This window comes from Anser brachyrhynchus (assembly GCF_964034855.1).
Source record: "Anser brachyrhynchus genome assembly, chromosome: 2".
In the NCBI taxonomy this organism is placed as follows: domain Eukaryota; kingdom Metazoa; phylum Chordata; class Aves; order Anseriformes; family Anatidae; genus Anser; species Anser brachyrhynchus.
The window spans coordinates 130948991-130972422 of record NC_137695.1 but is presented as its reverse complement, the minus strand read 5'-3'; the positions used below and the strand labels follow the sequence as shown (position 1 = coordinate 130972422).

The 23432-nt window shown below is 39.3% G+C and overlaps 1 protein-coding gene across 1 annotated transcript in view; it reads right to left on the bottom strand.

Annotated features, from left to right (window-relative positions):
• STMN2 (stathmin 2) overlaps nucleotides 1-23432 on the bottom strand; it is a 39943-nt gene that overhangs the window by 15557 nt on the left and 954 nt on the right. The window lies entirely within an intron of this gene.

The following is a 23432-nucleotide window of genomic DNA, read 5'->3' as shown; positions in this document are numbered from 1 at the left end:
GCAGATGCTAAAGACATTATCTGTTACAAATGAAAATGTCATCCAGATAATTAAAATTAAATCCAGAAATGAGAATACATTTATAAAATCCTTAGGATAATATCCTTAATATGTGTAAGTCCTTGAGACAAATAAGCTTTTCTTTCCTCACTTGCTGGCCAAAATACTTTGCTTCCATACTCAGGTATAGTGTATATCAGCTGATGCAATAAATATGCTTGTACTTTACTGTTAGTTTGTAGCCCAGTAATTACTATAGGCCCCAGTGATATACTGAGGATGAATTGTTCTAGAAATGGTGATATCAATATCTAGCCATTACATGAGGTTCTACATTTGCCCTTCCTAATTACTAACATTTCAGCTTATTAATTGGAAAATAGTCTTGTATCTGGTTGCTTGGCAGGTCAATGACAGAGCCCAGACCACAGCCAGCTCTCCCAAGTCCTCTTTAGTCATCACGCAAGCCACTGCACACACAGCATAAAGTATATATGTCGGGGGGCTGCTTCAAAATTGACCTTGGCATACACAGATTATTGCTGCTATCAAAATCATATCTACAGAGGCAGACACACATTTTCTGCCAGCATGTGAAAATATGGCTTGAATATAATTTGGGCTGAAAGCATTGTACTTAACAGACTAGACCAAATTAATCCTTCTTGTTACTAAATGAAAATCAGAGAGCCCTTTTATCTTCAGATACTGGATACATACGATATTGTCATTCAGTCTTTCTTGTGGCTGCTTTAGAGTCTTTTAATATATATATATATTTAATTTTTCCTCAGAAAGGCCCCTGAGGTTGATGAGGGTTCGAGAACCCTAGGGTACTGCTAAGAATGGTGATATTTGAATGATACATCAGTTTAGGAATGGATTTCTAACTGCCAGCACATGATTAATTTAGCTAATGAAGCTTTGCATGGGCAATCATGGACACTAAATAACCCACCCAAAGGACATACAGCTTTATAGATACCACAAGAGAAAGACAGCACCTCAGACCAAGAGTATACTGAAGGCTTTGCTTTCTCTGAGCTAAGGTTGCCAAGGAAGCTTGGACTTCACATTTTTTGTTTTGTTTGTTTGTTTTTGAAACGTAAGTACTAAATTGCAAGAAATAACTTAAAAATCCTCTGAAGAGTCAAAGACATCAAACTGATATCTGTTGGTAGTCAAACATAATGAAATGCCTAACCATTTAAGCCTTAATTCAACAAAACTTTTAACTGCATATGTAATTCTAAGCACACAGGCGTGGTCGTCCAGACTGTCCTTGGAGGAGGGCTTGTCCAGCCAGCTGCCCACACCGCCAAAACTGCATCTTTTTCAGCAGAGAGTTTGTGGAGTGGGAGCACATGAGGCCCTGCATAAGGGGCTAGTAAACATACAGAAAACAGACTTCAAGTTGCCTATCAAAGACATGGCCATTGATGGCACAAGCTGAAAGCTAAACATTCTTGTAAAAGGTATGATGAATCACTGCTACAACACATAGCTTGAAACATCTTTATAGAAAGAGGCATGGAAAGAGGTGTCCTAGGGGGTCCTTGTCATTATTTTTTATCTTTGCTTGACATTGAATACGTGTTGTTTTCTAGCAGCATTTAAACAATCAGACAAGGATGTCTGTTCTGCCAGCTTATCATCTGCAAAACATGGCTGGAGAAAGATAAGAAAATGCTCAGCTCTCCTTCCTTTCAATACAATAGCTGCACTGAAAGCACACTGGTGAAATTATTGTCTTATTTCATTCTGGCTACTGACAGAATTAGGATGATTTTCCATGCTTTGCAAGCATTACATTTCTTTTTTTCATGGTATTGATTTAGTCTCTATTTGTCCTAGAAAGTCCTTCAGCCACACTTAGAACCTGGCTTGAACACTCACAGCAAGTTCTGGAGGCTACTGCAACCCTGGAAACCAAGCACCACATGGATGACATGGGAAAACATGGAAAAGGAGACCTGTTCTGTCTCAGGGAGAGTGTTTAATGTATTCTACTCCTGCAGTGCTGATAGTGTTTTGCCTGTTGGAGAATTGAGGTCTGAGGGCCTCAGAGGAATTGAAGACCTACACACCTCTGCAGGTGTCCAGCATCAGTGGTGTGAAGACTTCCCCCCCATGACCAGACAAAGAACAGCTTTACTTAGCAGCTTTAAATATCAGAAGCCATGCATTACTCATCTGTCCTTTCCTTAAAATGCCATGCATTAAAGAAAAAGCTGTATTATTAGCCCATTGACAACTACGTAGGTGCCTGTAGATGGTGATCTAACTAGAGTTATTGGCCAGTGTCCCACAGGGAGTTTGTGGCTGAACAGGGAGAGAACCCTGGTTTCCCAAACCCCGTACAGCTAGTATTTTAGCCATAGAAACATGTTCTCCCTAAAAGAATTCTTTTTATGTTAAAAAATTAGAAAGCCAACATCACAACATTTATGTAATCTGCACAGGATTTATGGTGTTAAATGAAGTAGGCACAAAAATGCTCTGGTTTATAGTGGAGCATTTAAAAACCCTTAAAGAGAATCAGTGATTGCAACAAAATTTATTTTTCAAATAAACTTTTCCAAACTCATTTTCCAAATGTGTTTCAACTGGCTTCCTAATTATATAGCTCCTTGTGCAGTCATGTAGGGTACATATCATTGCATTAACTGTGCAAGTTAAATGAAGGAAAGTAAATGATGGTAATCGTAATAATACAAAAGCTTTGATAGGGAAATTACTAGGGAAGAACAATGTTGACAAAAGACAGCAACATCATCTTCTCAGTTACAGGCAGCAAGACTTAAATGTTTAGATGCATTAAATGATTTAAAGTTGGGCAAGATCCCAGAACACTAATTTTTGCTAAAAATCAGAAGGTCACAGAATCACAGAATCACAGAATCACAGAATCATCTAGGTTGGAAGAGACCTCCAAGATCATCTAGTCCAACCTCTGCCCTAACACTAACAAGTCCTCCACTAAACCATATCACTAAGGGCTACATCTAAACGTCTTTTAAAGACCTCCAGGGATGGCGACTCAACCACCTCCCTGGGCAGCCCATTCCAATGCCTAACAACCCTTTCAGAAGGTTGTAATACCAAAAGGTATTTTGGTGTTAACAATGCTCGTGGTTTTGCTATGAATATCCTATTATTTACAGATCTCCTTAAATTCTAAGTTGTGTATTATTTCAGAACATCTTTTTTTTTTTTTTTTTTTTTTTTTTTTAAAGAAGTGAATTCCTCACATCCATAGCTGCTGAAAAGGCTTGGAAATAAAATATTACCTAATACCCGTAAAACCTTTGACAGCTTCAGAGAAGAATCTCAGATTGGCTTGAAACTCAAGATTGCACGTTTTTTCCCTGAATGAGTCCCCAGTGTATCTTAATATCACAGCTTTAAGCTAATATCACCACCTCCTGAAACTTCTGGCGTAATATATAACAGCAGTTTTTAGAACTTGTGAATGTTTTGATGCTCTTTTTTTTTTTTTTTTGAGGGCTCTCTACTTGCTAATCTAGGTAAGATCTCCCAGAGGATTTCAAGTACTACATCTACATGAGCAAGCAGCAAAGCATGTGGCAGGATAGGATCTGTGGAAGGACACACTTCTGCGTACTCCATCCCCATGCTGTGTGTATTTTCTTTAGAATATATCTCATGTTCTGACCAACCATTAGCTCCTGCAGCACAGTAGTACTACTAAAGGACACCTTCTAGTTTTCTTCACCTCTCAACTAAACCAGTTTGTGGGCTTTGAGATTGCTCTGCAGTGTAGACCAAAGCATGGTCAGCTGGGATGTTCTGATGATTCACTTCAAAATTGCTCTCCTGATCTCAAACAATGCACTTATTCAGATGCATTCCATACTCCTTCACTAATGACAGAAAATTTGTCCACTGCCAGTCCTTCAGCTCACTTGCCCATTGATTGAAACTAACAGGGGAGAGTGCTATGGCTGCTATTAGAAGTCAGCAACCAGTTACCTGCTGCTGAGAGAAGTAGGGAGATTAGGGAATATGCTGGTGAAACCACCCTGTCTGCTCTTATCTGTTATCAAATAGCTATAAGGAATTTTTTACAGTTTACACTGTAACATGAAAATCTGTCCTGACTGACGGGCCATGGGCAATTTTTGTCACATTTTGTTCCTTGGCAAAGCACGGTTAGGACAGATTGCTCTGTCACAGCAGAGTCCATTATTCATAATCAAGACTATTTTTAACACATGAAAGCAGAGAGATAGTGTAAATGTTACTTATAATTAACATCTGATGAATGCAAATCTGTTGATTCATTTTCCTTTACTGAATCCAGTCTGCATATAACAAAATGTTATAGATTTTTGAAACTTGAAGTCCCACCAGCTAACTAATTCTTGAGGTTCTGCACACCTGGAAGGAAGCAGGAGCTGGCACAATGCCCATGGTCAAAATGTGCAACCCATAGCATGACTCAGCCCCGTTCCCTTGCCTGGGAGACAGTCAGCTTGCTGTGATGAATTATAGTCACTGAAATTCTGCTTTGTCTTTTTGATTTGGAAGAGACTGTAAGAGTAAGAAATGTGATTTGATGAGGCATGGAATGCAAGGTACAGAAGACCTACCACAGCCATCTTCTGCGCTGATTTCTTAAGGGTGTTACTGACAAAGCAGTTTGCTACAAATTTCACTTTGTTAATGTTCCCTTTGAAGTGATAGAGTTTTTGGTTTGTCAAAGCAACACTTTAATTCATGAACAGCCACATCCTTTCATGAACACCAGAAGGCACACTGTTGGCCAGTAATTTTACTTTATTTTGGTAAACCACTTTAGTAATGTACTATGTTCTTTTATGTTAAGTGAAACGGTGTTATATGATCATAACTGTAATTGATATTTAACAGAAGTAAACCAAGACAACCCTATAAAGACAACCTTGTATAGCTGGCCTGCATTTCATTCACCCTTTGTTGTTTTCTTTTCTTTTCTTTTCTTTTCTTTTTTTTTTTTCCTTGTTGTCTTTTAGAATATAATTTTGATTAATCTCTATTGATTAAAAACAAACAAACAAAAAAACCCACAAAAAACATACAAAAAACCCCCAACATTTAATTGATGTTATTATCACTTCTGATCATAAATGTGTCCATTCTTTTGTAACCAAGTCTTTAAAATTACATACTTCATGTACTGCAAAGCAGTTTAATATTGTGACAAATATAAAGTTTTGGTCATGCCGCCTGCCCCTGAATTTTATGATATGTCAGTATCTATACCACAGAGGAAGCAGGTACCATGAAAAGGAAACAAGAAACAGAACAAGGAAAACAAATTGTGAATTACTGAGATTCCTTTGTGAACACTAGCTCTAATCTTTCCTACCGTAAGTCCAGAAAGAAAGAACTTGGACAGATCTAATCTACTTTGTGGTGACTGAGAATATTGTAGCACGAATTCTTCGTAAGACAAACGATGCGAGTGACAGATCTGACCCTTCACCTGCTTATTAAGGTTGTGTCAAATTGTACCATGAAAGCTACCATCAAATGCAAGCCTTTGTATGCCCTTTCTACAGCACAGCTCAGGTGACAGCACAGTATCTGACTGGAAAACCCACACAAAGGAATACACAAGCAACTATTTGCTTATGCAAAGACCGCCCAGTACTGATTTTCTTGCACATGCTGGTGTGTAGATGCAAACACAGGCACCTTGTCAACATGCAGATTGCAGGGTGGCACAAGTCAAGCTGAAAACTGCGCCCAAATTTACAATTTAATCACTGATCATGACTATGCTTTTGGATTAAAATGGACTACTCCAGATGCCATGGCTATGTTTTTTACTTAATGAGTGTGATTGGATTCAAACGTCTGTTCACTTTATTTTCTGATGTCAGAATGTTAAGAAGTGAACTAACTATTTTGTATTATTTCAATGTATGTAATTCTCACTGGTGAGACTATAAGAAAAACCATTTTTCTGAACCCCGACTGCAGTGCAGGGAACTTCTGCCAGGATGCAAATAAATAAATAAATTCCACAGATCTGACGGTACTGTAGAAATTTTTGCTATGTCATGTCTTACAGAAAAATCTTCAATTTTACTTTTCATTTAAGACTACTGGCAATAGTAGTAATGATACTACATGTATCAGCCTGAGTCTGATCCTATCATTAATATTCCTGTTCTCAGGGTAAATCCCTATTGACCAAGTTCTCACTCGGAGACTTACATGAATGATTTAAGGATCAAAACCTTAAGCCCTGGAATTTTTGAATGCATGGATTTGCTTTGCATGATTTAATGCTCACCGTGTAAAGTATTTCGTTTGCCTTGTATGCCTGAAGTGTTACACACTCTTTTGCCAGCACATTAGAGACATTAGAATCCTTTACTTCTCTGACAGGTTACATATAAAGTGGCTTAAAAAGTCAGACATTTCACCCCAAACTTTCTACTGACATAGCTTTGAAGATCCCCCCTGGTAAGCAGCACCGAACCTGAATCTTAGTCTCCACATAGGCTAAAAGCTATGTTTGAAGGAATGCTAATGTTCAAGTATAAAAGCCAGAGAAGCAGAAGGCCTCAACACACCTATCTCAGCACCGCTGTACACAGGTTATCTTGTCTCAACATTTCTGAGATGGGGGCTAACGCCTGTACTAACCTGCTATAACAGTCAGGAGTTCCCTGTAGCAGGAGACCCCCACATATTTATGATCCTTCCCTCAGAAGTGGCTTCCCCCAAACCGTGCTGCTTCCTGGGTGCCAAGCTGTGGTGCTTGACTCGGTCCTGGGTCCACAATGGTGGCCAGAGCACCAGGTAACTATGATAACTACTTGGAAAGGAGATGGGACTTCCTAGTAGATAACAAACAAGTGAGGTGTGGGGTGGACAGAGCTAGAGCTCGGAAGGACACAAGTCCCAGAACCTACAGCCAGCCTGCTTTTCCCTGACAGACCTGGCATGCAGGTACCAGTCACCACAACAGAAGTGTGCCTACAACTTTTTGCTTGCTGGTGACCTCGGCGCTGGGTGGGAGGTGCAATTTTGAGTCCTTTTGAGCACACTAGTTTCCCCTGGAGCACCCCGTGGTCAGGGACCAGACTATTGGAGGTGGTTGCTGTCTCCCAGCACGCTCTTAAGGTCATCTCATTATTGTATTGCAGGAGCACGCAGGGGTCCAGCTGGGATCTGCACTACTTTCTGTACAAACACGTCAGATGCGAACACCCTGTGCCAAAGACCTTCCAGCGTAAGAGAGAAAGCCAGGGAGAGAACACTGGGGGTGAAACAACCCAGAGGTGACAAAAATTGCCTCGGGTCACAGACTTAGTCTGTAGGAAGGCTTCATGGAGAACCCAGGTCTCCTGATTTCTGTGTGAGTGACACCTCTGTTGGCCCAGGTTGTCTCACTGAGAATGGTGCAAGCAATAGAGGTGCTAGCTGGTGAAACAGCCTCTTGAGTGAGGATGCAAATCAAAATAGATGAAACAGAGCTGTAACCGGTTAGTTATGATCAGCCTGCTATGATCAAACAATGTCTCTCAAGGTATGAATTGTGCTGCAGGTTCTATTTTAGCAATAAGACTGGGTTAGTAGAGCAGCATGTGACAGAGTTGGCTTCCAGCACCGGATTTTTTCTGAATCTCAGACTCGGCCATGTATGTGTGTTTGGAACAGCTGCATGTATTTGATTTTTCATAATGACCTCTACAGAGACTTCCAGTGACTGGATTTTGTGTCACTGCGATCCCTTTATGCAGGCTCAACAAACTCTTCCTGGTCTTTCATCACCTGGCCTTGCATCATCCACTAACTTTGGCTGACATTTTATTCTGTATTGGCTGTGAATATTATAGCTAGAGAGCCATGACAGAATCCTGGCATATTTTTCATCTCACAACTGAAATAAGAGTTTTGCTACTGCTTCTTGTCATCCTGACACAGTAGATTCTTTCTGGACATGTGCTGATATTATTTCAGCTATGTTATTATATGCTCCCTCCTTTCTCCACATCTCTGGACTCAGATTGCAGTCAAATTGTTCTGAGTCACAGTGGGCTTCTGGATAGAGCAACTTTTAGCAGAATTACCCCCAGGTTCTGGAAGAAAGCCATTGATACAACATCAAGCAAAGAAATGGCTCAAGATACTTCTGCAAAGCAGACAATTAAGGAAGAATGGCTAAGGAATCCATCTTTTTCTCTTTTCATAATTTAACTGTTGTAAAGTAGAGTGCCTCCATCAAGTGAACAGAACCACATTGCTCTGTGCCAGTTTCCATTAACAAAGAGTCTGGTCCTTGCATTTTATTTGGAATCAGATTTACATGATTATTTTTTTTTTCCAGAACTGTAAGTCAGATACTTTTTACTTATTTTTAAATAACTCACATAGGAGTTGTAACCACAATCCTCATTAACACACACTTTGTGCCACTCCAAAGTGCAGAGATCCTTGATGTCTTCCAATATTTTAAAAACTGTTCTTTGAACTAATGAAAGTGAAAATATTAATTAGTCATAACTTAAAGCCCGGAAAATGATTTGCAAATTAAATTGCAAGGTGCATTTGTTTGTTTTAGGCAAAGACAATACTGAGGGCAAGTCAGCTAAGTAGAAATTAGTGTTTATATTATATGGGATAAATACAATTATAATTTGCAGTTAGGATGGACTCTTGATCTTTATATTCCAGTAATTAAATGTATTCCTTGCTTGCTGAGTCATTTCAGTGAGTGCAGAACATATTGCAATTATTTTCACGCTATAATTACTGGGAGAATCCATTTTAGAAACAATATGCTGCTGTGAGGGATGTGTAAGATACCTCTCAAACAAACCTGGTCCCATAGGCTAGAAAACCTATTTTATAGAGTCTGAAAGAAACAAATAGAAGCATTTATTATTTAGGTCACACATACCTGTATACATATACGTTACATGTATTTATATAAAGCTTTTTTACTTAAGTTTATTGGTTGATTTTGAGCAATCTACATGTGTTTAATCTACTTAACCCAAAGCCAAACATGTGTAACTGCATCTTTGTGCTACACAATCACTCATGAGCTGCCATGACTACCGGCTAAATATCAAAATGCAAAAGACAATGAAAGGAGACAGTCTGAAAAATCCATTCTTCTGGATTTTGAATGGAATTTTAATTTTGTGCTACATTTTAAAATAAGGATGTCTCCTCTGTGTGAACAAAGGCATTAGTTATTTCTGTACACAATTCCAAATGGCATATATAAGAAGATTATGTAAAAATGAAGGGCTCCTATCTTTACAATAATACAATGACATACATATTATAATTGTGTTAATTAACACAGTATTTTGAATTTGAGTGCCAGAACAAAATGAGCCCTAAGCAAATGAGTTTTGAGTCTTTATATAAAGCTCCTTAACATTAGAGCTTGTAGTTATAACATGTAATTCTGAAGATTTTTGCTTTAAACCCATGCAGGTGTGATAACGACAACTCTGGTGCAGATGTCTTGATGCTCTGCTTTATGAATGCTTTATATCATATGGCTTAAATCCCTTTCTTTCAAATGTATTTATAACAATGTGAGAGTTTTTGATTGGGTATATGTGGGAGCAATGGGCTGTATTTTCATTATAGGATATTCCAAAGAGACGAATTTCTGAGTTTAGACAAATTTAAAACCTGAATTAAGAAAGTCTCTCCATGTAGAAAACATAACCAAGGTATGTTAATCTTTGGAGAAATGTTTTGGTCCAATAATAATGTCTTGAGGTTTTGAAGGTCTTTGAAAGCACTGCACAGAGTAAGTTAAGATGACAGCAACTCCCTGATCAACCCTGTTGATACAAAGCAGTTTCTGTATTACTCATCTTTTCATTTGGCATTATCTTACAATGAGTGGGCAGCAGGTTGACTAAAAAAGTATCTTTTGGAAGATTCTCAAGTCTAGAAATTGGGGCAACTCATAGACATTTCAACCATCAATATGTTCACAGTGAAAATATATTTTCACAGCATTGAAGAGCGTAGGGTAGTTTTCTGTTAGTCTTCTACACAGTCTTAAGAAATCCTACAAATGCCCAAGTGAGATTTCAGATGATGTTTCAGTATGTGGCCACATAAAACTCTACCTGCCAATGTTGAAAGATGAAGCCTAAGCATAAAATATGAAAGGATACTGGAGGAGTGACTTATTATTATTATTTATTTAGAGAAATTAATTCAGTACTAAAAGTCTCACATTGAAGAGCTTTTTTGCTCTTTCTTCCACCAATCCTTGAAAGGGATCAGCTGAGGGAATTGGAGAGGGGAGGGCGGCCAGAAGAAGAGAAGTGTGTGAATGAACAGTATAGGAGGCCGGGTTCACCATTTGGACCCCCAGTTTAAGAGGAACATGAACAAACAGGAGAGGGCCCAGTGAAGGGTTGCCAGGAAGGTGAGGGACCTGAGCATGTAGCCTGTGAAGGCTGGTGGAGGGGACCAGTTTTGTTTAGCTGGGCAAAGCATATTCTACGGGATGTAAATAGATATACTAGCTGCTTAGAGCTAGGGGGAAGATCAATGAAATTACAGTCACACCTGCACCTTCCCCAGGTAGTGCCAGATAGCAAGAAGGATCAGCAGCCACAAATTGTGTCTTGGGAATTTATGATATCATCCACGGAAGCTTTCAGAAGTTGGCCAGACAAAGTGGCGATGGCCCTGCTTCAAGCAGCAGGACAGGCTAGATGACCTCTGGATGTCCCTACAACCAGAACCGTGGTTCAGTTCCCACAGTACGCTCGCCTTTACACCCTGTGTCATTGCGGGAGGTAAGGGTTGCTACCACCTTACAACACCAGCTCCCTTCCTCCTTTTTATTCACATATTTTAATTCTTGCTATCCCAATAAAAATGCATCATATCTCACTGAACCTCTGCACTATTGCTATCATTCTGGATTTGTACATTAGCTGCAGGCTTTTGGTGAGCTCATCCCCAGTACATTATTGGACTAAATCCGTTAGGCTCATTCTTTGGTTGTTCCCCCAGCCAAACATTTCCTCACTGGCCTCCATCCTACCTTCTTTCATGTCAAAAAAACTCATGGTTTCCTTTTGCCGTGTTGCAAGATCACCTTGCCATGGTAGCACAAAAGAGACACCAGCCCATTCAGCTACTGGCCTTTAGGTGTAATTATCACCAGAGGCCACTTCTCCAATCATCCTACCTCTTTTTGAAATGCAGTGATTCAAGTACCCTTTCAGGTTTGCAAGCAATAAGCCATACAGAACAGATGGGGTCAATTTAAAAAATAAGCGAATAGATAAAATAAAGACATAATTGTAATTTATTTATTTTTTATTTTTATTTTTAAAAGGCTTTGTGTCACTGGGAATTTAAGGGAGCTTGTGGAGTTTAAGTGATTATTTAATTCCTGGAACTACTGCATATAAAACAGCAGTCTGAGCATCAGTGAATGTTAACTCACACAACACAAGGAATACAAGTTCTCTGCAAGACTTGTTATTGAGTGAAATCACTACATCATATTGGAAATAGAGCATGCAAATAGAAATGTGCCTATTTTAACCAGAACTCACCACAATTAAAAGCATTTATCTAGGCCAACCTTAAAATGAAATCCAGTCCATACAATAAATCTTAGAGATTTATTTGATTGGACATGCTTTGCCTTTATTAGTAAAATTGATTTGGGCAGTGTCAACAATGAAGTGACTCCTGCAAAGTGATGGATGAAGTCTTCAGCAACCTTGACTCCTGTTAGATGACAAGCATTTTCCAGTTTGTCACATCCTTTCTTAGTCTGAGAAAACAAAACAAAACAAACAAAAAAAAGATGCTATGCAAATATACTACAGTAAAGTTCAACCACTGAGCTGTAGCCATTTATAAGTGGTCCTCTATAAGCCTCTCTAGAAGATATGGTCCATGTTCTGTAACATTCTACTGTCAGGAATGCATCCTAACTCCCAGTAAAATGAATTACAACAGTTTGAAGTTATCATCAGTCCCGAACTTCAGCTGATAAATACCATGTTTTACTAGCGATCAGATCATTTGTGGATGAAATTCCAGCTTTTTTTCAAGTTGATTAAAAAGTTCTCTTTGAATTTGGTACGCTTAAGTTTTACCCAGTAGATGCTTTCTGAGGGGCTAAGATGAAATTTTTGATCTACTTGTAAAATGTCTATTATTCTGTGGCTTTCAGACTTTTCTGCATGACTAAACTATCTATGCAGTTATTATTACTAATGAACTGATTTACACTTTTACTATTGTATCCTGTCATGTCTTTATACATATATTCAAATATTTGATTGCCTAAATTAAGAAAATAATGATACCACTCAGCAGCATATCGCTAAAATTTATCTGTTAGGCATAGATTATAAATATTATTGAGTACTTTAATCAGAAGATGTGTAAAGTGAATGAAAAAAAAAAAAGGAATGACAGCCTCTTCTTTGAAACCATGCTGATGGTACAACTAAATTGGCATATTATTCAGAATTGATTAAATTGCCTGAGAGAGAGCAATTGTTGGTGAGACATTTTTGTTAAAATAAACACAATAAAAAACTAGAACAAGAACCACCGGTTAGATGAAGCCACCTGTGTTTTAAGTAGCTTTGCTCAGATTTACATAATAGAAACACGCTGATTTTTGAAGAACTAAAATAAATGCATAAATTTATAAGCTACAATAAGTTATATGGGTTTTAATAACATGACTGCTCTGAATTAAGTCTTTCATGATCAACCACAGTTTTTTGTATCTCTTTTCTCCTTCCCATTTTTATACTGTTTTTAAGTTTAGTGATTTTTTTCCATTTATGAAATATTACTGAAGATATAGGTATCTAGAGCTCATTTGTTCTGTCAGTCTATTTATCTCTCTGTAGCAGTCTGTCTACCAGTCTGTCTCTATTTTCCTGCAGTACTGGTCTCCCTTTACACAGAAGAGCTGATGAATTCAGAGGCACCTCTCAGCTGCTATATTAACCACATCTGGAGTGAATCCCTGCTGAGATGCTCTATTGATTTCTGTGGGGCACTGGTGGAAGGGTGCCTGGCTCATTTACAGTAAGGGAGTTTTTTTGCTTCCAATAACTAGATTTTCAGGACACTGTGCACCAGCATATCCCAGCATCAACAGCCTGTCATTAAAGGCAAATCAGAGCCTCTTCTGTGTCGTTCTGCTTGTCCTTTGTAACCTTATCAGCCTTATCAAGCTTCCACAACTGGACAGGCTGTCACATTTTTCAGTACATCCTAAAAGTAGCAGGAGCTGGAGATATCCAAATGTCAACTTATAATGGCCTGCTTTTTCTCTTTTATTGTATAATCAAATTCCTTTTCCTGTATTAAAAAGTCTCTTTTCCTGTATAATCAAATTCTCCTTTATTAGTGTAGCTGGCTCTTATATGACTTTTCAAAATAATAAAGGAGATGTTTCCTTCCTAAGCTGCTGCTTCTGGAGATTTAAAGGGGAAAAAATGGGTTCATCATACATAAATCAACAGGGGTCTATTACCGTAGATTTACATTGGTATCAGACCTAATTCTAGCACAATCGATGTTCCTGACCTTCACTCATCTTATCCACTCAGATGTACAGCCCATACGCCACAGTGAGCAGTTGCTATTTCCCATCTACTGCCACTTTTTTTTCCTCCACTGAATTAGAAAGCATGAGTCCTCCTTCCACTGAGTATCTCTTTGATAAATTATAACAATTTGGTCAATATTTTTGTTGGCTGGAGGGTCACCTCTTGCTGAGTTTGGGGAAAATTTTAGCAAAATTTGTTTCACTATTTCTGGGGAGATGACTAGGGAAAAATACAGAGATTGTACATAATAAACTGAACAAATGCTTATTGCATTTGTTTGACGGGCTGTAGAGCTCTGTGCCAGGAAATCACTCCACCATTGAAAAATCTGCCCAGGCCTGGCTGTGGAATGTCATTGAAATATCTGATTACAGGCTTCACCCATGGCGAGGAGAGTCATGTCCAAGCTTTTCAGCCAATTTCTCTGAGGACACTTCGTGCTGGACGTGACTGATTTCACATGGGCTGAGAGCAATGTTTCAAACACTGCTTCTCCTGCTTGCTGTGCTGAAGGGTTCTGGAAATTGGAAAAACAAGAGAAAACAACTATCCCATGGTGTCAATTCCTCCCTTTCTGGCCCCTCAGAAGTGTGGAGGATTATTGGAGGATTACTAAGGGTTGCGTGTAGGGATGAGAGTTGAGTCTAGATGGTGAAAGAAATTTTAGACAGCAGATAAATAAAAAAAAGGGGGGGGGGTAAAGTTGGTTAAGGAATGGGATGATTAAAAAATGACCAAGAATGAAGGTGATATTCTGCAGTGGATAAATAGATTGGGTTAAGAAAATGAGGAAAACTGCACCAAGGAGATGGATTGGGACTGGAAGTCAGTAGGTGGGGGGGACAGAGCAGATGGAAAACTGTGTTTTGGATGGCAAGATGCTCGTAAGGAAGTTCAGAGGTGGGAAATCAGAAATAGAAATCTTCTTGAAGGCTAGCTCAGACTTTTGTCTGAAGTATAAATAGCACTAAAAGACTCAAAATGTTAGAGCAGCAGCTCAGGGACAGACTGAGGTATGTCTGATCCAGTATTCCATTTCAAGGATACTTTTCCTTAATTTTTGCTTTATTCTAGGAAATTATATACCATATAGCTAAGTAGAAATATATTAAATTTAATTTTGTAACTTTTGTATTGTAGATTGCTCCAGTTTGCTTCTCTAAATAGCTTGAGTTTTGTGCTGTGGTTCAGTTCAATTATGTGGTTCAATTCTTATTATTGTATTTTTTTTTTTTATCCTTCTTGAGAATACTGGTCACTTTTTTCATGCAGAAGAGACTGGGATACCAGAAGAGCCAAGAACTGCAGAACAGCATAGGTGATCTACACCAGCTGATAATGAGAATTTTGCAGAGCACTGGAAAGTATCTCTGTCATATTTAATCCTGTTTTTCAGGCCTTCCACCACTAGAAGGTGAAAGTCTTTACACTGTTGCACCTCTTGATACTCTACTGAAAAAAAAAAAAGTGGATGCACTTCAGAAGGGAAGAACTTGAATCCTCTATACAGATTAAAATGAATATCTTACTGTTATTTGTCTTAAGAGGTCGTTATAGGTATTCTACTTAAAAAATAATCATGTTTAGAGTTAGAACATTGTTTTCCCAGCAGTAAGTTATTTGCATTGAGAATAAGTGTTTTACTGATAACTACTGCATGTTTATTTTTTAAACAGCCATGAGTATGGGCTTCTTTCCTATCTACAAATATAATATTGAAAGCTACTTGACTGCAATCTTGACAGTATCAAAAATATCTAAATGGATAGAAAAGGTATTATCTTAGAAATAGTCTTTTGTATTGCACCTACTTAACAAATTGAATAAATGTCAGTACCTGGAAATAAAGGCTGTGTATTCAAGCAACTATAAACATGACTACTGAGTGACATCAATTACTCTTTCTTTTCACATATGAATGATGTAAAAAAGCAAATATATCTGAAAGGTTAAATGTGATATTTAATAAAGCCTAATAATACTGATTACAGAAGTGAATTTCACTTCAAAAATACGTCTTTAAAAATAATAGAGCTTGATTTGTGCATTCTGTTTTAATTTAAAAGATTTCCTGGGAGCACGCAAAGGTTCCTTGCAGCTCCACTCAGGCGGCTGGGAGGACTTGCAGTACAAAAATACTGGTAAACTACAAATTTTAATTTTTACTACACTATCGTAGACAAAATATAGGTCAAAATTTTTGTGAATCTTTGACCTGGATGTGGTCTCTACAATCTTTTGGGATGAAAAAATAATAACCCTAAAAATTTTAGACATTTCAGGGAACCTTGCTGGTGAAATCACATCACGTGTCATCATAGCTGAAACAAGAGGATGAATCTGAACATGTGAATATAAGAAAACTATGGAAAAAATATTATTGTTTTCAATAACTTTAGAAAGGATCAGAAATAGTATTAAGATTGGAAGTTTTAGCTCCATAGTAACTCTGTGACTAGGGAATATATTTAAATGTAAAAAAACTTAAACGTTAAAAAGTATCTTAGCATAGCTTATGGTAAAGCATACCTTAGCTTAAGCTTACTACTCAATTTGTAGATTTCTATGCAAATCAGTATAAAATATACACATCATTTTTCTTTACCTAATAATTTCCTAAGGATTATAAGAAGTACATGAACAGCACAGAAAGCTAATACAGCTTTAGAAGGTAAGTTGCTCCATCTCCTGATCCAATCAGTATGGATTTTTGCAAATTCTAGAACATAAGAGCATTGTTATACATCTCTATACATTGTGGAACATAACTTCACAACACAATGCTGAACTAATTATATAAGATTTTTCTCCTGTTAATTAAGATAAAGCAAGTCATAAAATGTGTAAGAGATAAATCCAATATAGGAGCTAGATGCCTATACTGATATTTTAAGAAAAATTCTGGCTTCTAAATCCAAAATGTGGATTCTGCAACTTTTTGCAAAGCTGCAGAAAGTGACCTCTTTGTTGCTAAAACCCATAAATACTGTAATTTGTGCTCTTCTAATTGGTTGTGCATTGTAGATGCCACTTTTATTTATTTATTTTTTTGTGTATGCAAGCAAGAGTGCCTCAGGTTTGATATGTTTAATCCCCTAATATTGGGAATTGGGTGTTCTTCAAATGTAGCTGTTACCCTTTGAGAAAATCTATTCAGCCTGTTTTCTCAAAATGTGGCCCACATGGATAGGACAGGGTTCATCATAAAAGCAGGGGCAACCACTGCTTTCTTTTAAAATGCTACTGAGGAGACACATTGTTGGCTGTCTTACTGCTGCCCTTTGATACATCTGTCTACGGTGAGCACATTGGATTGGGAAATGACAGATATGGGTTCAACCTCATTGAAAAATTAGGGGGTTCAAGCTGAAGGGTCCTAATTACCACCCAAAGAAACTCATGTTTTGTTTTCTGCTCCCACAACTGTTTCTATTTTTTATCCCCTGGCCGTAGTGTGCACAATTCATCTATTGTTCCATAAGCCAGGGCTTCCCAAGTACTAGGTGGGGCTCATGCCCCAGTCTGTTTGCCCTCTTGTTCTCTCTCCAGTGTGAAGCTGCTCCCATGGGATGGCAGTAAGGGCTGCAACTTGGTGGCTCCGGCGTTCTCCAGGGAGGGTGGACACACAAGGACTAGGGCCACCAAGTCCCAGTGCCACACTTGGAGACCAACCACCAGCTGTTTGGCCAAGGGAGAGGAGTGGACCCATTGCCACCTTTTTGCTCCTGTGGTGATGGAGGAGAGAAGTCTGAAGTAGGGCTTTCAGGAGCTGCAGGGGAAGTGCCTGAGGGAAGGTTTATGCCTCAACATTCACCCCCTTGTATTTCCTCTAGGTGATGGTGATGATTGCAATCACTCTGGGAAGACCTTGACCACAGCCAGAGGTGCTGACCTCTCCCCACCTTTTGTGTAGATGTAGTCACACCTGTATCCCACTGCAGGTGCCCTAGAGGTTTACTAAATGTCCTCAGTCACTTCCCTAAACTAAAAAAACTTTCATAGGCAGAAATGGGAATAAAAAAAAAAAAATGAAAAAAAAAAAACAACAACGACAAAACCCAACTGTCCTGGTTTGTAATTCAGAATCTAATGTGTGAAGGATCAAAATGTCTCCGCATAATAACTGTTACAACAATGATGGGTTTTGTGTATTTGAATGAGTGTACAAATTATAATTTTTAATGAACAGTTTGGATTAGACAAACTTACAAACATACAGAAAATAATGTTTATAAATGTGTAGCAATGCCTAATATTTCATGTAGATGCTGTGCATCAGTTTAACTGTACATCCTGCTGAAAGATCTTAAATTCATGTCTTTTGTTAAATTATGTATTATCAGACAGGAAAAACATAGTAAGTGGAAGAAAATGAAATAATTAGAGAGAAGCTTTGTATGTTGGATATTGCTCAGACACGTGATGTCTTGAATATTTTGTTCCCTAGGGGCCAGCACTTCTGCATTAAGCTTTTTTTTTTTTTTTTTTCCATTGGTTGAGGATGGAGGTCTGTGCATGCTGAGATCTCCAAGATATATTCTTCCAGTTTTTGAAAAGTGCTGAGCCACTAGAGTAACAGACACTGCCTTCACTGTAGATATGGGTGCCCAGCACCTTTCAGAATCGAGAAGGGCCTCCCAGGTAGAACTGCTGGCTGCTTCTCACAGACAGACTGACCCACTTCTAGCATCACACTGGAATCCACTCTCCACAGTATCCACAGAATTCATCACCTGAGGATTATGTGCACCCTAGGAAAAATCTTGAATAGCAGCCATTCCTCCAAATCGTCTACCAGATTTCTGCTTCCCCATGGGCTCAGGACCAGCCCTGATTGTGCTGAAGCCAGTGACTGAACTCCATTACTCCATGGCGGCAAGACTTGTTTTGTGAATTTGGTTCATCTACCATCCATTTTATAGTATTGCTGAAGAAGACGTTCTCTGCAATTGCAGTGATGACAACAGTACCTTTTGTTTATAAAGGTATGGACAATTAACATTGGATTTTTGAAGGTAGTTACTGCAGTGGTGAGTGATCACTGCTGTTTCATGATGCCCTATTTGCTCCTCCTCAAAGCAGTGTGCTACTGAGAGTGCGAGGATGGAAAAAAAATGAGGCCTGATAATGCAAGTTGAAAGACAAATGTACTTAATAGAGATAAAGCCTGGGGGGAGCATGTTTAAGGAAAACGCTTGTTGGAGGACTTCAATTCCAGCTGAGATGTTGCCTACAAGCACAACAATTGGTGACTAGTTGCCACCTTCAGTCCCCTGAGGTCAAGTGGTAACTAAAGTGATGTGTAATATTTGACAAAGATTTCAGTGAGTTAATTTTCCAACTACATCAATTTTTTGGAGTGGCACCATTTTAGTATGCCTAGTTTAAGACACCTAGGGCTTGATTTATTTCTCAGGAGCGCTGAATATCTCTTGTTGCTTTTGTCTATGAACTAATAAGGCAGTTCAAATAGACCTACACGGAAATGCTACATGGGTCAAGTACTGCCCAGACCTACCTGTCCTGGGAATCCTCTGATTTCTGTGCTTCAGAGTACGTGATAATGCCTACTTCTCACAGGAGGCTTTTAGGAAAACTAATTAGTTCATTTTTGCACAGTCTTTGAAGGCTAAAATGCCACCTAAATGTATTGCTGAATATGATCATCCAGTCCCTCTGCTATAATCAGTCTTTTAATTAATGGTATTAATTTGAAAATGGAAAATTCTTTTCTAAAGAAATGAATATAAATGTCACCTGGGAAAAATGTAACCATGCTGTTAGATTACATGCATAATTATGGTAAAAAAATGTGTGCGAAATGTGATCTAGAGAAACGTGTTATTATAGTTCCAAATACCAAAGAAATGAAAAAAGATTCCAGGCTTAATTAATTAAGGGAAAAGCTGACAAAATCAATGTGAATGAATTATAAGAATACATTATTAAATAGGGAAGCCTTTAGACTAGATGGAGCTTATATTTGGACAAGAGGTGATGGAGGTAGAGGTGAGAGAACATTTTGGGAGTATTCAAGCTGCTGAATTTTATTTTTATTTCCTCAGCATGTTGTGGGATGCCTTCCATAAGATGATGGAATAGACGATGCTCTGCTCTCCTGCCTCTGCATTTCACAGGGTAAGTAAAGAACTGCTATGAGGCAATATAAATTCTTAACCATATGGACTGTTTTCAAAATTATTACTGTCTGAATTTTCAGTAGCAGGAAGAGTAATCTACTTCTTAAAAACAGGGAAAGAATGTAAGTAAATATTAACCTTGAGTTCTCTAGTGACTTGTACTCACTAGTAAATTTACATTAACATAGTGATCAAAACTGTCAAAAGAATGATCAATAGATTAATTGAAATGTTTCTTCTTCCACACCCTGACAAAATTTGGAATGGCCGTGTCTCAGTCAAATCAACATTATGAGACAGCAAATTCTCTTTTCTGAATTGTCTACATTTCTTTGCAGTTTAATTTCCTATTGCTCTATTCAAATATGTGATTTTCTGACAATTAATAATAATTCAGTGATGATTTGTGTTCCTTTCTATATAAAAGGGGGAAAAAAATGATTAAAACCTTCACTTAAAACCTGCACAGTATGGAAAGGAGGATGTTGAGTCTGAATGCAGCCTGGCACTTTGCCATATGTTGTTTAAGTTGAAGCTTGTCTCTGCCATTGACGTCCAGATGACTACTAATGTGAAATTGTTAAAGACAAAGCAATTGTTTAAGTGTAGTGGCAGATCAGGGCAAAATGCTTAGCTCTGTGCAGTAAAAAAGCTAGTTATTAAAATAATTGAACCAGTTAAAATCAACAATCATGCACATGTTTATGACTTCACATGTATGTTTACATACCAGATAAAACAATAATGTAGCAGTCCATTAATAGACAAACTGAGCAATAACATTGCATCCATCAAGCTAACTATCTAGATATGAGTGTGTAACTAAAATGCCGAGGATAAAACAGAACAATACTCTGAAGCACTTTTACAACGGTTTGATCAGTGCTATTGAGAAGCTAGGTGGGGCTGCCTAAATTCTGTTATCCTAATCTCAAGATCTCAATTAAAACACTTCTTTAACACATTATTCACATGAATCTCATGTATTTCTGTTAAATGAATTGTTATAAAATAAACAAGGACCATAATCAGGACTGAGACCTTTTGTATGGTAATTGTCTGAACATGTTTTCAGAACAAATAGTCTTTAAATTAAACACCACAAGAAAACTCTCGAATAATGGGTTCAGACACCTTTTTTAGTTCCATTGGCACAACTGCCTGCTTCACCCTCACACTTCAATGTACTTACCCTAGGAGAGTTTATTCAACCACATACATGGCCTATTTGGTCTGCAGTGACCCCACCCGAAAAAAAAGCAGTTGATTTAACATTCTCTAAGGCACAGCTTGTGCAGTAGGAAGCATGAGGTATGAATAAATCCATCCATATAACCCAGATTTTATTTGGAAGAAGGTGTCAAGGGATGAGTACAATTTAAAAGCCTTCAGATTTTCTGCAGTCATGTTACATGAAACTTTAAAATAAAACACATAAATGTGCATGCTTGTGCATGATGTGCATCATTCATATATTATGCAAATTAAACAGAAAGAACTTTATCAGCAGTCAGGGTTTACAAGAAAGTTCTTGTAGCTGTTTAAATTCCCATGTAAATCAATTGAGTTTTCCTTGAAAAGATTTTATTTAATAGAGACTAAAAAAAATATAATTGTTTTCTATGGCAGAAGATAAAAGCAGATTTATCAAGGTATTTAGCATCTGCCTAAACTGAGTTAGGCGAAGACTTCTGCCTAGAGCCAGTGGGACTGTTCACATGCTCAAACTCAGACACCTGCTTAAGTGCCTTGCTGGAGAGGGGCCAGAAACATAATGGTGGGCCAGCTTAAGCCAATTAGAAATGTTCTGTTGGCTCCGATGGCAGCAGGACCTAGCCTTTATTGCCACTTTGCAAACTACAGTGCTCAAAAGGGAAAAAAATTCAGGCACTGTGTAGTTCTCTCAGTCGTCTATTGGGTAAAGCTTAGGTACCAAGCAAATGTAGCTTATTTAGCAGTAGCTGGAAATGTGTATGACTGAGAACAAGTCTGTTCTTCTACATGACAATAAAAATTGTTCTGCTGAAGAAATTCTCAAAATAGAGATGAAATAGCTTATTCTAATATGCTGCCTAGATCCACAATCTCCCTAAAATAAATACAGAAAGGAGGAATAAAGTTAAAGAAATGGCAAAGGGAAGCCTTTACCTTTGAGAGTTTAAAAAAGAAAAGATGCTTTTAATGATGTTTTTTCCTTTTTAATTGAAAGCTGTTGCAATTAGCATTTTTAGAGATCTGAGCTAGGTGGTTATATTGCTTCTTACTGCTTTCCTATGCAGCGGGTTAACCAGGTATTAATAGGCAAACGGGAGCCATACAGCCAACCAGTCTCTGGGCAAATCTAATGATTTCCGCCATGTCTCTTGCTGCAGAAACCTTTATATTTGTGTGCTGCGAGATCATTAATCAAAGGCTGAAGAGCCCTTTCCTTCCCACTGACAGGATTCCTTGCAGGGCCTTCTGCAGCGATAAGTCTCCAGCTGACTACAAATTATCAATACCGATTACCAGATTGCTGCAGTGGGGAGGGGACGGCGTGCTCGGCACTGCAGGGCTGGCCAGACTCCCACAGCCCTGTCTCCTCTCCTCTATTTGCATATCCAGCTGTCTCATGCCTCCTTCCCAGGGGTGCCACAGCCAGGGTAAAAGGCTTTCAATCCCCACCGATTATTCCTCGGGAGCGGAAGATCAGCATTCAGATAAATAAATGTGCAATGCATCACTTATAGCCAGCGCCAGGAGGATTCGGTGCAACTTCGTGCAACACGGTTAAGAGTGGTAACAGCATCTGCACGGAATGGGAATCGTTTCTTGGGAAAGGAACATAATCACGGTGGGGCACTCCATCATCATTTTGTGTGTTTCGTGTGTGCACGGCTTTAATGGTGAATGATTGTGGAAACTTGTATTTGAACGCGACAAGCGTAGGGTTTGCCTCATTCCACACCCACCCACCCCCCCACACAGAAAAAAAAAAGAAAGGAAAAGGGAAAAAAGAAAAAAAAAAGAAATAAAAAAGAAGAAAAAAAGAAAGAAAGAAAAGAAGGAAAAAAAAAAGAAAGAAAAAAGGAAAAAAAATCATGAAGTAGCAGGGTTTGGATGCTTTTGACCCCACGGTTGTTCTGCGTCTCTCTCTCCCACGCCCTCCCCTGCGATTTTCTGCTCCTCCACCCATCTCAGCAGCCTCCCGCAAACAAAGGGGCAGCAGCAGCAGCCGGGCTGGCGCCGGGCCCCCCCGTTTCCCCCCTCCCCCCCCCCCCCCCCCCCCCGCCAGGACCAACGCCCGGCGGCCACAGCGGGGCTGGGGGCTGGAGCCCTCCCGGGGCCGGGGCCGCTCCCGGGATGCGGGGTGCGGGATGCAGGATGCGGGATGCGGTGCGGCGGCAGGGCGCGGCTCGGGGGGGGGGGCATCGAGCCGTGCGGGGGGGCTGCCGGCTCCTACACGCGACATCGCCCCAGCCCCGCAAGCTGCCCCTTGGGAGAGAGAACCAAAGCAGGGTGGGAGCCGCTAGAAAACACCAGCTAGCGACGATGCAGTGACCTACTTCCCTCCCCCCATTTTTTCCCTCCATCCCCCCCCCCCCCCCCCCCCGGCAGACTGCAGGTGCGGGCAGGCGGCGGCTCCATCTCCTCCTCGCCCCCCCGCAGCCCCCGGCGCCGGGCTGGGCGCGGCCGGCCCGCAGTGCGC